We start from the raw sequence: 15,079 nt of genomic DNA on the forward strand, positions 1-15,079 counted from the left end.
GAAAGCATTCCAGCGCAAGTAGATAAATAGGTACCACTGTGGTCAGAAGGTAAACGTTGCTTCCGTGCGCTCTGGTTTCTGTCACGGTGTTCCGTTGTGCCAGAAGTGGTTTCATCATGCTGGCCACATGATCTGGAAAGCTGTCTGTGAACAAATGCCAGCTCCCTCGGCCTGAAAGCGAAATGAGCACTGCAACCCCATAGTCATCTTTGATTGGACGTAACCATCCAGGGGTCCTTTACCTTTACCTTTTTACCTTTGTAGCTCATGACTTTGAATGCAGAAGAGCTGTCCAGGAAAATCAATACCATCGTCCTCCCTGCTCTCTGTTTCCTGCTGAAAGTTTACGGCGTTACTACAAGTGCGATGAGACTTTGTCCCAGAACAGATTTAGTGGGCTCACGGGGAGAGGAAAGGGGGAGAACATTTTGTTGTGCTAGAGAAATCCTTGTGCTGATGGAACCTTAGAGTTAGTGCTACACTGAATATAACCTTATATTCTTCTATGTTGGCACACAGCCCATTCCATGCGCTTCCCAGATGGGCGGGGTATAAATAATAAAATTATTGTTGTTGATGTTGTTGTTGTTATGTGTCTAGATTGGCAGTTGAATATTAATTTAGTACTGGCAATGGGAAACCTCTGTTGTACCTGAGGCGACTGGAATGTTATAGGAGTGCAAAACAGGCCATGTGGCACAACCAGGTCTGTTCTTCAACAGCTGAGTATGGTCAGGGAGCTTAGGGGGAACAGCCACCTCTGCCCCACAGCATCTGCTGCTCATTCTACCTAATGGTAGGACCGGGCTTGCTAGCCATATAAAAGATCTACTGGTTCTGGCCTGACTCTTCAGGCTGAGAGAGCTGTCAGTCAGGCAAAGATTGACTTCTCAGACTGGCTTCATCCTGGCTGGACTCCAAACCCTGAAAAATGTATTTTAGATGTATGACATAGTAGACGGATGACATAATGAAGGGCAACTAAGGGCAGTGTTAAAAGTCAGTTTTAAACTTAAAAATACAAATTACTTCAGAGTTCCCAGATTAGTCACTGTGTTGTGTCTACGCACAACACAACTCTCACATTAACAAGGCAAAGTGGTAAAAACCTTATTCTATCAACTCATATTTTAAAATGCTTAAGCCAAGCCGTGATTAAAAAACCCCCTCACAAATCTCCCCAAACAAACTAAGGTACTTCTCATGGCGATTTCTTCTGTGGTACTTTCTTCCCACATATTTTTAAATATTACACTGAAAATGATTACGGTAGTTGGTGATTTGCATAGTTTTTGTTAGTCTGTTGTGTCAGTGCATACCATTAAGTACTCTTAATGCATTGATTTAGAACTCATTAGAGCCATTGCAAATGATTAGGTCAATAGAAGAGTCCACATAATTAGTGAAATAATGATGGCATAATGACACCGACTCGGGTTCGGTTCTCACTGAGGTGTCAATTCTGCGCCTGGGAGGTCAGGGAGTTCACATGACTGAACGCTCCTCTGCCCACAAAAATCCCTCCACACAGGACATTAGATATCAGGAAGGGTACAAACCTAGCTGCCACCCTAATACACTAGCGTCTGCAAGCAGAATTGTTTTTTTAAAATAGATCAGTATTTGATTGCATGCACCCCTTGCTTGAGGGATGAAGTGGTATAGTCCAAAGACAGATTTGTTTTCTTTTTGTTTGACTAAGGGCTAAACAAACAATCTATTATATTGTATGTAATGTGATCGCAGGACATTCATTTTTACATATTTAGTCATGTTTACCAGTGTGGAAGTGGCACAATACAGCATCAGTAGAAATTATCTAAGACTCAAAACTCCCCCCCCCTACAAAAACATTTATACTTTTAACAAATAATGGGACTGTCTGAGGGGATACATCAGACAAAATGTGCTTCAAATTTTTTTGAACAAGCTCCATCCCCAAATTGATCTACAGTACATCTAGTTTCCCAGGTCTTTCCAAATCTGCATCTGCAATTGGTTTAAAGATGTTTTAAGGGTATTTCCAAAAAAATTTAAATTGTTTTATTGCTTGCCGTTTGCCACCCTTGGCTGCTTCAGGAGGAAGAACAGGAGAAGAATAGAAAAATAATAAAATAAAATAAAATAAAATAAAATAAAATAAAATAAAATAAAATAAAATAAAATAAAATAAAATAAAATAAAATAAAATATAGTTCTGAAAAAACTAATTTTACCTCAAAGGATGAAACAAACCACTTCCAAGATTACTTAAGACTATCCATAATAGATAGCAAGGCTTGGTAAGGATAATTTTATCCAAAAGTTTAACATTTTCTATATGCAACCATTTATATTGTTGTTATAGTCAGTTTAGATCTAGATACCTATGAAGAGACGTGTGTGTGTGTGTGTGTGTAAGGGGGAAACACCTGCAATTATTGTATAATTTGTTTGGGGCTATCTCAAAAAAGAATAAAATCCCTAGAGGCCCACAACTGTGCCCTATAGAGAAGACGTGGAACACACTTCTAGTATACATCTGCAATTGTGCTGCTACCAAACACCCACCCCTCATTCTATAGAAACATAAAACACATAATGCTATTTTCTGGCACTTTCTCCTTTGTAAACTCTACATGTTGTGTCCAGTTGTTTGTGAGGTCTTCTCTGAAAAACAACAACTTTGGTCTCTTGATCATTCTGGTGCAGTCTTTGTTTTTAGAACCGTTCGCAAATGTCCGAAGAAGGCGTTGTAGATGACACCATATTGTTGAGCTACATCAAGAAAGAATATTTTCATTGTCAATTGGAGTGGATATCTTGTGGTAAACTCCCACCCTTACTTAAAAATAAAGAAAATATCACTTTAGGGGGATAGATATCAGAATAATTTTTGATAGATTAGTGGCAGGGACATTACAGCAAAATTGAAACCATGGCAGCGAAGAAAAACAAAATGCATTGCACATTCTTCTTTTGGCTTTTCTTACACTTTGCACCTTCAGTCTGCTTATATCATTGGCTCAACGGTTCTGTCCCACCCACTTGTTGAAGTTGGCCCATGGAAGTTGGAGGGAGATACAGCCAAGGAGGATTGAACTCCTTCCTCATTTGCTGATATGTGGGGAGCTCAATCCTGATTTCTAGGCATGTCTGTATCTGCCACATACTTTTACATGACAGGGGTGGGGCGGTTGGGCATATTTTGAGGGAAAATAGCTTCATGGGCCAAATGGGGAAATCTGGTGGGCCAAATTTGGTCTGGCAGGGGGAGAATCCATGATGTAGACACATGTAAGATATTAGGTCAAAACCCCCATTGCAGACTAATTCAAGCAGTTTAGGTGAGAGAGCATGTCACAATAGGTCCCCATTAAAAGTCAGGATCTACAGCAAGTCCTCATTAAATGTAGATGTCCAGACATGGCCAATGTTTGCATATATTTCTGGGTAGCTGAAAAACTGCCGGGGGGGGGGGCATGGCTTAATTCTGTAGCTACTGTTTCCCAATATGATGGGCATGCAAATATGGAACTGTGATAACTCATGAAATAGTGCATGTGGAAAAGAGTTTTTTGAGCCACAGAGAGGAAGTTACCCGCCACCACTGTGCTGAGAATAAATACTACAACCTTGTAAACAACGAGCAAGAAACTAGTCTCTGCAGCCGTCTAAAGGCAGCCGTCTAAAGCGGATGCCAGCACTTCACTGCCACCATGCAAGGCAGTATTGCAAGAAAGTGAATTGATCAGGAATGCTGGGCACATGCCAAGAAAACCTTGCAACCATCTGACACTTCATCATGCAAAGCCAGTCACAGAGATTCAATTTGGCAAGATGTGGACTGCCAGAAGGAGGCAGAGGACAAATGCCTTGAAACAGAGGGCTACATGCATCATTATCAGCCTAACATCAAAACTCCTTTGCAATAAGTTGGGTTCTTCCTAATAATTCCATCCCCATTGGGCCACAGCAGGCATGTCCAAAGTCCATTTTGGGGGCCTAATCCGGCCCTCCGGTCAGTTTACTCTCTCTGTGTTCTCTCTCTGCATTCTAAAAAAAAAAAAAAGGTCAATAATTTGGGATAAAATTATATAAAAAGCTCAACAACTTTGGTCCTCAAATCTGGCCCTCTTTGAAAAACGTTTGGGCACCCCTGGGCTACAGTATGCTTTGCTTTGGAAAATGTTGAGAACCTGCCCGTTCAGTTGTGTCAGCCTTTCATGCCAGTTTTCTGCAATGCAGGTGTTCTTTGTATCCTTGCTGACATCCATACGAACAACTCCAGAAACTCCAAGGACCTGTTTCCATTGATGAGAATGCTTCATTTTGCAGAAGTTACTGCTGTGTAGGAAAGTACTGAAGTAGGAGTGGAGTTCATGATGTTTTATTGAGACAGAATGGTTTAAACCATACATTCTGCCATAAATGGAACACACTATGTTCAGTAATGTCCTGGAACATGAACAGTGAGGGATGGGAAGAGGGGAGCTGGAATGATGATGTCATCTACCAGATTTTCAGGGTAAATGATGGACTTGCCTTGCTCTGACAAATGAATAAAGGAAGTTAGAGAATGAAGGAAATAGTCAAAGCAGAGTTTAAATACTTCTATCCTACTTCAAAGTCCAACACATTTCTGGTCTTGTCAATTTGAGTGAAGATTCCCCCCCCCCCCCAAATACCTAGACTTTTTAAATACCTAGCCCTCTGTTTATTAAATTTGTTGTTAACTTTGAGGGTGCAATGAATTCTGTTTTGTTGTATTTATACAGTTGTTTCTTTTTTATCACTGTTTTATGTCTTACTTTGAGTTTCATTTCTTTCTTTTTTGACTTGTAATCCATCCAATGAACTTAATATTATGGATTGGCACATAAATTAAAAAAATTCAAGATTGATTGCATATCTCATTCAAATGTAAAGGTTGCTCATCAGGCAGCTGAATATATTTTGCTTAAACTCAATATTTTGTGCAGATTGAGCCTACACAGCAGTTCAATGGAGCTTACTCTCAGGTAACTGTGCATAGGATTGGAGGTACCCCACACGGTTGATGAGGGATATGAATCTAGGTCTCCCCTGTCCAATTTCAACACACTAACCAGTAGGGATGGGATTTTTTTTTATTCAGTTCACAATATACAAATCAAAACACAGCCATGCTTTGAAATGTGCACTTCTCCAGCAGTTCTCTAGCTACACAATATGTACAAAAATGCATATATACAAAGGTAAAGTGAGCATAAGAAATACATATATTAGTGAAAATAGCATGCAAAAAATGCATTACATAAAGGAAAACTGCTGTGCAAAAATGTGTATATAAAGCAAAATCTGCACTAAAAGGTTGCTGAATTTTCATGAGGACTTTTTTTTTGAAGGGCAGGATTCACAAACAGATATGGAAATGCAGACATGGGAAAAATGAGAAACGGAGAGAAACCAAATCAACTGCTTTGCCCATCCCTACAAACCAGCACTCTACCCTTTGCCACAGCTGTGTTCAATGACTGTTTGCTTATCATAATAAATTCAGCACTATACTATTGGGCATTTTTTGTGAGGGAAGTGGGGAGTGTTTACACACACAGAAAGATGCATCAATACACCTGCCATTTTCTCTTCTCCAGAGACAGAGCTTGGGTGGCTATCATGATGAGTTCCTGCCCTTCAAAAGTTACTGCTACACCACTGGCTATGTCCAGTCAATCAAAGGTATGCACGGCTTGATGCTGAAGTGACTGAAGAAATGATCTGAAAGGCGTTCTGAGGGGAACCAATCTAATGAGTTCCACGATATAATTCCAGGGATCACATTGTGCAGGGATGCACTGCAATCTGTGGCTATCATGTATTATTTCAATTTCTGCTATAGAAAAGTGGGAGGCTGAGAGTAAACTTGGAAGAAATCCTTTGATTACTGCAGTCATGTCTCTGAAATGAGTGTTTTTTCTGTATATTATGGATTTTATGGGGGGAAATGATCACGGAGGGTATTTGGAACTGCGTATAGAAACATTTCCGGCACTGGTTTTTCTTCCGAGAGTTTGTATAAATTGCATTGGTCCTGGTTCCTGACGTGCCTGGTAGCACCAGGCAGCAGAATTAGACCCTTCACCATCTCCTCACTGCCACTCCTCTTCTTTCCCAGCTGTCTGCTTCTTCTTCTTCCTCTATCCACGTCTCCTGCTCTTTCTCTCCTCTCCTTTGCAGCACTATGAGGGGGCGGGGGGCGGGGGGCGGGGCATTGCATCCCTCTATGGAGAGCAGGCTCCCATTGGATGTAAGGCCAGGAGATTTTGCTGCCTGAAGGGAAGGACAATATGATGTCCCACCACCACCACCTTTCCATGTATAGGAGTCCAATGGACTAGCTCTTGAATCTAGCTTCAGGATGTTGGTAATGGGACAACATCTACCACTACACCTGAGGGAACCAGGCAAGTTTAGAGGGTGCAGGGCAGGCTATGGGGCACACACAGTTCTGCCCCCCAGTACCTGCCATTTCCCACCCACCAGCACCTCCTGCCTGAGTGGCCACCTCATTCTACCGGAGAGAGCAAATCATGCACCCATTTCAAGGGTGGGAGGGACACGGCTAAGGGACAGGATGCCACAGAAACACACAGCCCCAGAGCTGGCCCTGGTTTCTGAAACTTGGAGACAATTGAGAAACTTGAAGTTGAAGGCCCATATCTGCAGCACAAGTTCATCCACAGGCACTATGTTGTTGTACAGACAAGGAAGGAAAAGTTTAATGCCGCATCAGCCGAAATGCAGTGAGAGCAGACAATCGTAGATCTTAGAGCACCTCAAAAGGTATCATTGCTGAAATGGGAAAGAGTAATTATGTGTCAGAACAGCAGCTTGTGTACCATTAAGCTCTGGCACTCCCTCACGAACATCTTGAGAGAGAGCTAACAAATGCAAAGGTGATGGATCACATGGAAATATCTCATCATGTACTTTGTGGGTAGAAAGCAGAGTGGTTTAACACCAGTGTCACCTCTCCTTTGGCTCATCCTGCCGAAAGAAAATCCTTGCTAGGTGAGGGATCAAATGCAGTGTTTTGCTATGAAATCCTGAAAATTTTAAGAAAGAATATTTCATATTATTTAAAACATGCCGTCTATTTCAATCACATAGTGACAGCAAACATTCTGTGTAAGGCACAGGAAAGCTATTGAAATCACATGTGAAGGAAGAGAGGGTTTCCTGTGACATTTTGGCTCATCATCTGCTGTCATTGAATTATTTTTATATGGACAATTCTGTAATAAAATGTTTGGTTTTGTGGGCAGAGATGCTGTGCTAAGGAATGCAAAGTTTTAGGACATTTGTGGGTTTTTTTTTTGCTGTGTTATTATTATTTATTATTTATTAAATTTATTTCCTGCACTTGCTGACAAAGGAGCCCAGGGCAGCAAACACACATGAATTAAGACAATTCAAACACAATCCCAATACAGATCAGGAGAAATCTCTACCTAAAAGGATAGTTGGAAGAGGGGGTTCTTCAGTAGGCTGCCTCCTCCTGGCTTCATCTGTTGAAACAGCTGCAAAATGAGAGTTGTCTTTTTTGACCTGGTGATTCTCACTGCCTCTTTCAAAGTAATGCAAGATTTTTAGCTGTGCAGTACAAGCAAAGAGCTCCGTTAGGTGGGAAAGTCCCACTTTAATTAACAGCAAAATACTATTGGCAGTGTTTTGGGGCTTCGCTCATTTTACCAAAAAGTAAATTGTCAGTTGTGCTTGTTAACATGGACTGATAATTATAAGTCTCATACATAAACATATTTTTCTTGACAAATTTTCACCTAGCAGCCTATTAGAATAATGAAAGGTACTATGAGCAAATAAGTGCAAATCCTGGAAAAAACCTTCTGTCTGCTCATTGCTTTTCTGACATCACAGCAGTTTTCATAGAGCCTGCAGAGATATTAGTCCAACTGGCTTAACTATGTGTAAATAGCTTCTCATGTGAGTGGCTAACCTGTTTAACTACAGTGGTACCACGGGTTAAGTACTTAATTTGTTCCGGAGGTCCGTTCTTAACCAGAACCTGTTCTCAACCTGAAGCACCACTTTAGCTAATGGGGCCTCCTGCTGCCGCCGCGCCACTGGAGCCCGATTTCTGTTCTGTTCTGAAGCAAAGTTCTTAACCTGAAGCACTATTTCTGGGTTAGCGGAGTGCGTAACCTGAAGCGTATGTAACCCGAGGTACCACTGTATTTGTAAAAACGGGAGGAGGAGCCTCTTGGAAGATCACAGCTCCTTTTCCATGATTACACATGTGCAGGTAAGGCAGCTGAGCTAACAACTACCTCAGCTTGTTGCTGAAGAGTTTTTGAGTCATGCAAATGGAGAAGAAATTGCAACCAAACCTTATGCGGTCTAGCTAAGTCAGGCATTCCCAACCTGCTGCCCTCCAGATGTTTTGACCTACAACTCCCATGATTCCTAGCTAACAGGACCAGTGGTCAGGGATGATGGGATTTGTAGTCCAAAACATCTGGAGGGCAGCAGGTTGGGGATGCCTGATCTAAATCATACTCAGAGTAGATCCAGCAAAATCAACAGACTTGAGTTACTCATAACTCATTTAAGTCCATATATTATTATGATGTAGTCAGATACAACCTGGTATATCTGGCGATAAAGACAAGTTTAGGGTGCAATGCTTCAGAGGTGGATTTGGGACAGTGTGTGCAGTGAGGAGGGCGCCTTCTCAAAGCCCAGTAAATGCTTGTCTGGCTTTGGGAAGGAGGCTAGAAGAAGAAGAAGAAGAAGAAGAAGAAGAAGAAGAAGAAGAAGAGGAGGAGGAGGAGGAGGAGTTTGGATTTGATATCCCGCTTTATCGCTTTATCACTACCCTAAGGAGTCTCAAAGCAGCTAACATTCTCCTTTCCCTTCCCTCCCCACAACAAACACTCTGTGAGGTGAGTGAGACTGAGAGACTTCAGAGAAGTGTGACTAGCCCAAGGTCACCCAGCAGCTGCATGTGGAGGAGCAGAGTTGCGAACCCGGTTCACCAGATTACGAGTCCACCACTCTTAACCACTACACCTCACTGGTTCTTGAAGGATCTGATAGGGTCCTAGAGTCCTCCTTGCTCCTTCCCAAAGCCAGGCAAGCACTTCCCTGGCTTTGGGATGGAGTTGGAGAGCCCTAGGACCCTGCCAGAGACTCATGCCTCCTTCCCAAAGCTCCTGGCACTGCAAGGGCTGGGCGGAGGCTCAAATGGCCTTGCACAGGGTGGCATTTTACCAAGGTTTGCACTCTCCCCACATTTACGCAGAGAGACTGACTTCAGAGTAGGCATGCATAGGATTATTCAACTAAAATTGTTATTAGCCCCTGATATTCCTATCCTCTGTGAAATTCCTTAATCCTTAAAAAACAACTAGTGGTCATCACCACTACACTTTGTTGGTTATGGGTAGTGCAGGGCTCTAGGCTGGTTGATTAGAACATTAATTAGGAAGTGGGAAGTGGGAACAAGGTGGAGTGCTGTTGTTTAGAAGGTCAGAAGGTAACTATTTGGAAGAGCGATGGGCTGGGAACAGTTTGGTACATTAGGCAGGAAGTACATAACTGTGGAGACTAAGAAAGCTTTGGGAAGGGATATTGGCTGGAATTAGATTAGGATACACTTTGGGATGGATAATTACAGTATTTCAGGAAAGAGGGGTAATAATTCTGGGGTGTGCGCTCGTTGTACAATAAAGTTATCTGCTCCCATCCCTCATATTAACCTACACATGATTCCAGAGATGTTTCATGTGCAGAAAGTCTTTTCATTCATAATCTAACAACTTCTGCATTCTTCAGCAGCTATGAAGGTTGAAACAAATGATACTTATGGCTGTGTTCAGCATTTTAACTTGAATTTATTTGAAAGTAATAGGGTTAAAACTATTTGGAAAATGATAAGGAAAGTTAAGATGTTGCCATCAAAGGATTGGAATGCTTAAAATTATACCCTTAAGTTTTCGATGTTTACATTTTCCTAACCCGGTGTCTTAAATGTATTCTTAGTAGTGTCACTCCATTAAGTGTTATATGCTAATGATATAATTGAGCTCTCTAATTAATACTAATGACAGGTGCTGATGACACAAGTGCACACTACAGTCAAGATGGGCTCTCCTCAGGGTTATCAGAAGGTCTTGCTTCAAACATTTCCCAAATTCTCAATCTTCCTTCCAAACTTTATCTCTCAGACACATTTCTTGACATTTTGCATCTGCTCAAGTTTACTTTTGGAAGCTGTTTTAACCCTGCCTACTAAGAAAGTTCCATTTTCAGCTTTTAAAAAAGTTTTTTTTAATGAAACAAGTTTCAACAAGAGGAGCTCAAGACTATGGTATCTCTAGAGGCCATGATGCTCTAGTGAAAATGGGGTGGGCACAAGGACTTCTAAATTCTTCTCTGGCTTGGATTTCAATCTGAGCAGCAAGCCAGAGAGGAACTAATTCCTCCCATTTGCCTACTTTTGAGCTACCTTCCACTTGTAGAGATGCAGCTGGTCCGTTAGAAGTGGCAAGAGGAAAGGAGAGACACTTCTCTCCATCTTGACTGTAACTGGAGCACAGCTATAGCAGTGTGATAGCAGTCCTGAAAAATATCATTTCCCCTAGAGCCAGGAATGCCAGCTTGGCCCTACAACTGTGGGTCCCGGGGCCGTGGGTGCCTTGCAGTATGCATGGCCCTGGTGCCAAAATTTGTGGGTGCCTGGCCCATTCATAAGGAAATTTGTGGGTGCTCGGGTACCCAGGGCCCCAGGGAGCCGGTACCTATAATAATAATAATAATGATAATAATAATAATAATAATAATAATAATTTATACCCCACCCATCTGGCTGGGTTTCCCCAGCCACTCTGGGCGGCTTCCAACTGAATATTAAAAACAATACAGCATCAGATATTAAAAACTTCCCTAAAGAGGGCTACCTATGCCTAGAGCTATGTAGTAACAGAGTACTTCAGATATAGGAGAACAGGAAAGAGACTTCCCTCAATATTTCCTCTCACCTGTTGCTTAAGGCCAATACTAGCATGGCAGCAGCAAGGTAAACCTGTGAAAGGGGGGGTCAAGAGGCAGATGGGTTAATGGAAGGGGAAGGAAGTTTCGATAATGATTGATGGGGTAAAGAGGGTGTTTGGAGATTTACAAGAGCCTGGTGCATTGAGAAATCTCATCATATTCCTGAGGATGTTATTCGGGATATGATGATATTTGACTTACACATTCATCAGTTTATTTGTATGCCGCCTTTCCATGGTTAAAACCATGCTCAAGGCAGCTTACAACATAAAAAGCCCACATAATCGCAAACATAAAAAGTAGTCATAAGTAAATAAAACATCAAAATGTGCAGAACCAACTTGATCAATTTCCACATATAGTGGTACCTCAGGTTAAGTACTTAATCCGTTCCGGAAGTCCGTACTTAACCTGAAACTGTTCTTAACCTGAAGCACCACTTTAGCTAATGGGGCCTCCTGCTGCTGCTGCGCCGCCCGAGCCCAATTTCTGTTCTCATCCTGAAGCAAAGTTCTTAACCTGAAGCACTATTTCTGGGTTAGTGGAGTCTGTAACCTGAAGCGTATGTAACCTGAGGTACCACTGTAATTCATAAGATCTAAAATACAAATACAAAATTAATATCAATAAGAACAATCCCCTAAGCAATACCCAAACCAAGAATCTATTCAGCAGCCTCAGCTTTTGTAGCTGGGGTCAGTGAGGGCTCCACACGTTGGCCAGGTGAAAGGTAGGGAGCAGGTCTTCCAGGACTCCCACACCCCTCCATATTTGTGGAAGTGAGTGTGTGTGAATAGCTTGGATTGCCAAGTCTAGTTATGACTTGAACTAGGAATGGGGCTCCTAATAGCTCTAGTTTCAACTTCAAATTACTTAGACTTAAAATAAAGCCCAAGGCTGCAAATTATTGGCTTACATAGGCAACAAGGTTCGCAACACAATCAATCACTTCCCACCTTCCTCAGCAATGTTTGATATATTCAGTAAACCTTTTCTTCTAGGCTGTGCTTCTGCACAGTGGCTAGGAGAGGCTAGCTGAATATGTTGTTGGATTCCAACTCCTTTCAGCACAAACAATAGTCAGTGTTGTGAGTTGTCATCCAACATCTGGAGGGAACCATGTTTCCTTCCCCTGAGCTACTGAATAAGCAGCTTTACTTGAATTCCTTCCCTTTATCAGAAACTTTCTTGGTACAGGGATGTACTTAGTCGGTATATTTAATGCTGCACAAACCTTCAGAAATAGGTTCAGTTTATTCTGTCTTCTTTTTCTATCTGCAGAAGCATCTGTTGTTTTAGTGGGAGCCACGGTTCCTTTGATAAAGGCACTGTATATGGAGATATTTCTCCCTGAAAAGCAACAAGCTTCAAAGCGCTCTGCCCAGCTGTTCCCCCCGCTCCTCTGCTTCAGTGAGCTTGCCACTAGGGACCCATGTTTTGCAGATATCCTAGTCGTTTTTGTCCAATACGCCTTACAAAAAAATGAACAGCTTTCTGAGCTGCAGACCTATTATCCAGCTCCAATCTTGCCAAGATCATTTCCATTAACTCCTTCTATTGCATCCAGCTCTCTGCAGTTATTACAGTTTAGAAGCATACAGAGAATACGTTTCTTGCATTAGCTTCCATGGAGGTCATCCCTCATGACAACACACACAGTTTTGTGTGTTATTAGTTGAGGAGCTACGTGTTGACAAATGAATGAATGAATTAACAGGAGTGTTGGTTTTTTTAAATACGTTGAGTGATCAAGGGATTTGCAATACAGCAAGCCAACCAGGCAGGTATAGGGGAACATTCACTTCAAAGTAAATGTGACCCCTGCCCCCATCTTCTGTTTTACACAGCCCAGAATAACTTTCCCCACAACCTAAATATCAGTATTTGCTATGTGCTGGTAAAGTTGCAAGGAGGAAATAAACCAATGACCCACTTAATTCAGCACAGCTGATAGTTAAGGTTTTATTTTTGGTATTTTATTAATCAGGCACACATTCGATATGTAACCAGTAGCCTATAAGTGAAAGTGAATGATAGCGCCTGTGTCAGAGTGAGTCCCCAAGCAGCACTTCTTGGGAACAGACCCAGAAAGGTTACCAGTTTCCAGATGGCCAGTTTTGGGCTCCACATGTCATGCCTGAAATTGCTCAAAACAATATTCAGAAAGAACTCTAGGACTTCTTATTTGTTGGTTCATGATATTTGGATCAGTTACCACAGCATATTTAATTCCAGGGGCATATCTTTGCTGATCTTTAGTGTGTGTGTGTGTGTGTGTGTGTGTGTGTGTGTGTGTGTCACACATACGTATTATGTATATGCTGGAGCATATATATATATGTAGAAAAAATCAAATTAATATAACTAATGTATTTAGTATATTATATTTTTATTTATTTTCAATGCCCAGTTTTTCGCAGTGTCATTGAGGTCTCAGAAGGGAGGGAGTCACAGGCACCACTGCCAGTTGGCTGAAGCATAGCATCAATGCCAACTGGGCAAAACATCTGCTCTTCCACCTGGAAGGATGATGATGGCAATCTGCAGCCTTAACAATGGATAAAGGAGGGGGGAAATGTATGGCTAATAATTATACAATCACTGCTTCCAACCCATTTTCTATTTGGAAATTAGCACAAATTAGTCCTTATTGAAGTTATTTAACAAATAATCCTCTGGCTGTAATTGCAGTCCGCTTTACAAAAGGGAGCATTACAAATGTCAAAATGTGCAATCACCATTCACAAGATCTTAGGAAATGCCGCACAATGTTAGACCAAAGGTTCACCAAGCCTCTGCCAGTGACCAGGAACTGGGTGATTCAAAGGAAACTTCCCATCTTTCTGATCAATTGCATAGGCAAGTATATATTCTTCATTATGAATTAAATTCTTAAGTAGAAACCAGAGTTAATGTCCATTGCACAAACGCCGTCCTTTCCATACATGATGCTGAGTCACATCGTGTGAAATCTGTACCTGTGTACATCCTCTGGGTACACTACTGCCAAAATGTGTTTTGCAAATTCAGTGATATATATTCTTTGCTTCCTATAATCTTGAAGATTGTACCGTCCCATTGTGCTACCTTAGATAAGTTACTTGTGGAGGCTGTTAAGAGAACTGAAAATAGCAATAATGCTGTATAGATAATGGGACATAAGAACACAACAAGAAGAGCTCTGCTGGATCAGGCCAATGGCCCATTTAGTTGAGAATCCTGTTCTCACAGCAGCCAACCAAATGCTAATGGAAAGCCCATGAGCAGGACATGAGTACAACAAGACTCTGCCCACCTCTGACTCCCGGTAACTGGTATTCAGAGGCATACTACCTATTACAGTGGACACGGGTGGTGCTGTGGGTTAAACCACAGAGCCTAGGATTTTCCAATCAGAAGGTCGGCGGTTCGAATCCCCGTGATGGGGTGAGCTACCATTGCTCAGTCCCTGCTCCTGCCAACCTAGCAGTTCGAAAGCACATCAAAGTGCAAGTAGATAAATAGGTACCACTCCAGTGGGAAGGTAAACAGTGTTTCTGTGTGCTGCTCTGGTTCGCCAGAAGCGGCTTAGTCATGCTGGCCACATGACCCGGAAGCTGTACGCCGGCTCCCTCAACCAGTAAAGCAAGATGAGTGCCGCAACCCCTGAGTCAGCCACGACTGGATGGTCAGGGGTCCCTTTACCTTACCTATTACCTAATGGTCAGAGGTCCCTTTACCTTACCTATTACAGTAGAGGTAGACCATAGTCATTGAGGCTAGTACCTGAACTCAAAATGACATGCCCTTCATTATCACAATATTCATATAAGGCCACTTTTCTCCCTGGACAAAATGGTTTTGCTTATTTTGAAGCATCAGAAAAATACACAAAATATGTTTTACTCCACACAAGAGTGAGGAAGACAAATTACAAGGACCATCTCTTCCCGTATGAACCGACTGCCGCCCTACAATCATCACCTGAGGCCCTTCTTCATATGCTCCCCCCAAGAGATCTGAAGGGTAGCAACACGAGAATGGTCCTGCTTTCCCCAGGGAGGCT

At 42.0% G+C, this 15,079-nt stretch overlaps 1 long non-coding RNA gene across 1 annotated transcript; it reads right to left on the reverse strand.

Moving 5' to 3' along the window:
* Positions 1 to 2,584: 2,584 nt before the first annotated feature.
* On the reverse strand, positions 2,585 to 3,018 carry LOC310838329. The gene is made up of 2 exons (XR_014560932.1): positions 2,973 to 3,018; positions 2,585 to 2,757 (listed from the first exon to the last, which is right to left on the reverse strand). It is a non-coding gene; the product is annotated as an uncharacterized lncRNA (long non-coding RNA).
* Positions 3,019 to 15,079: the final 12,061 nt, after the last annotated feature.

The sequence above is a fragment of the Podarcis gaigeae genome, assembly GCF_964106915.1.
Source record: "Podarcis gaigeae genome assembly, chromosome: 2".
Lineage (NCBI taxonomy): Eukaryota > Metazoa > Chordata > Lepidosauria > Squamata > Lacertidae > Podarcis > Podarcis gaigeae.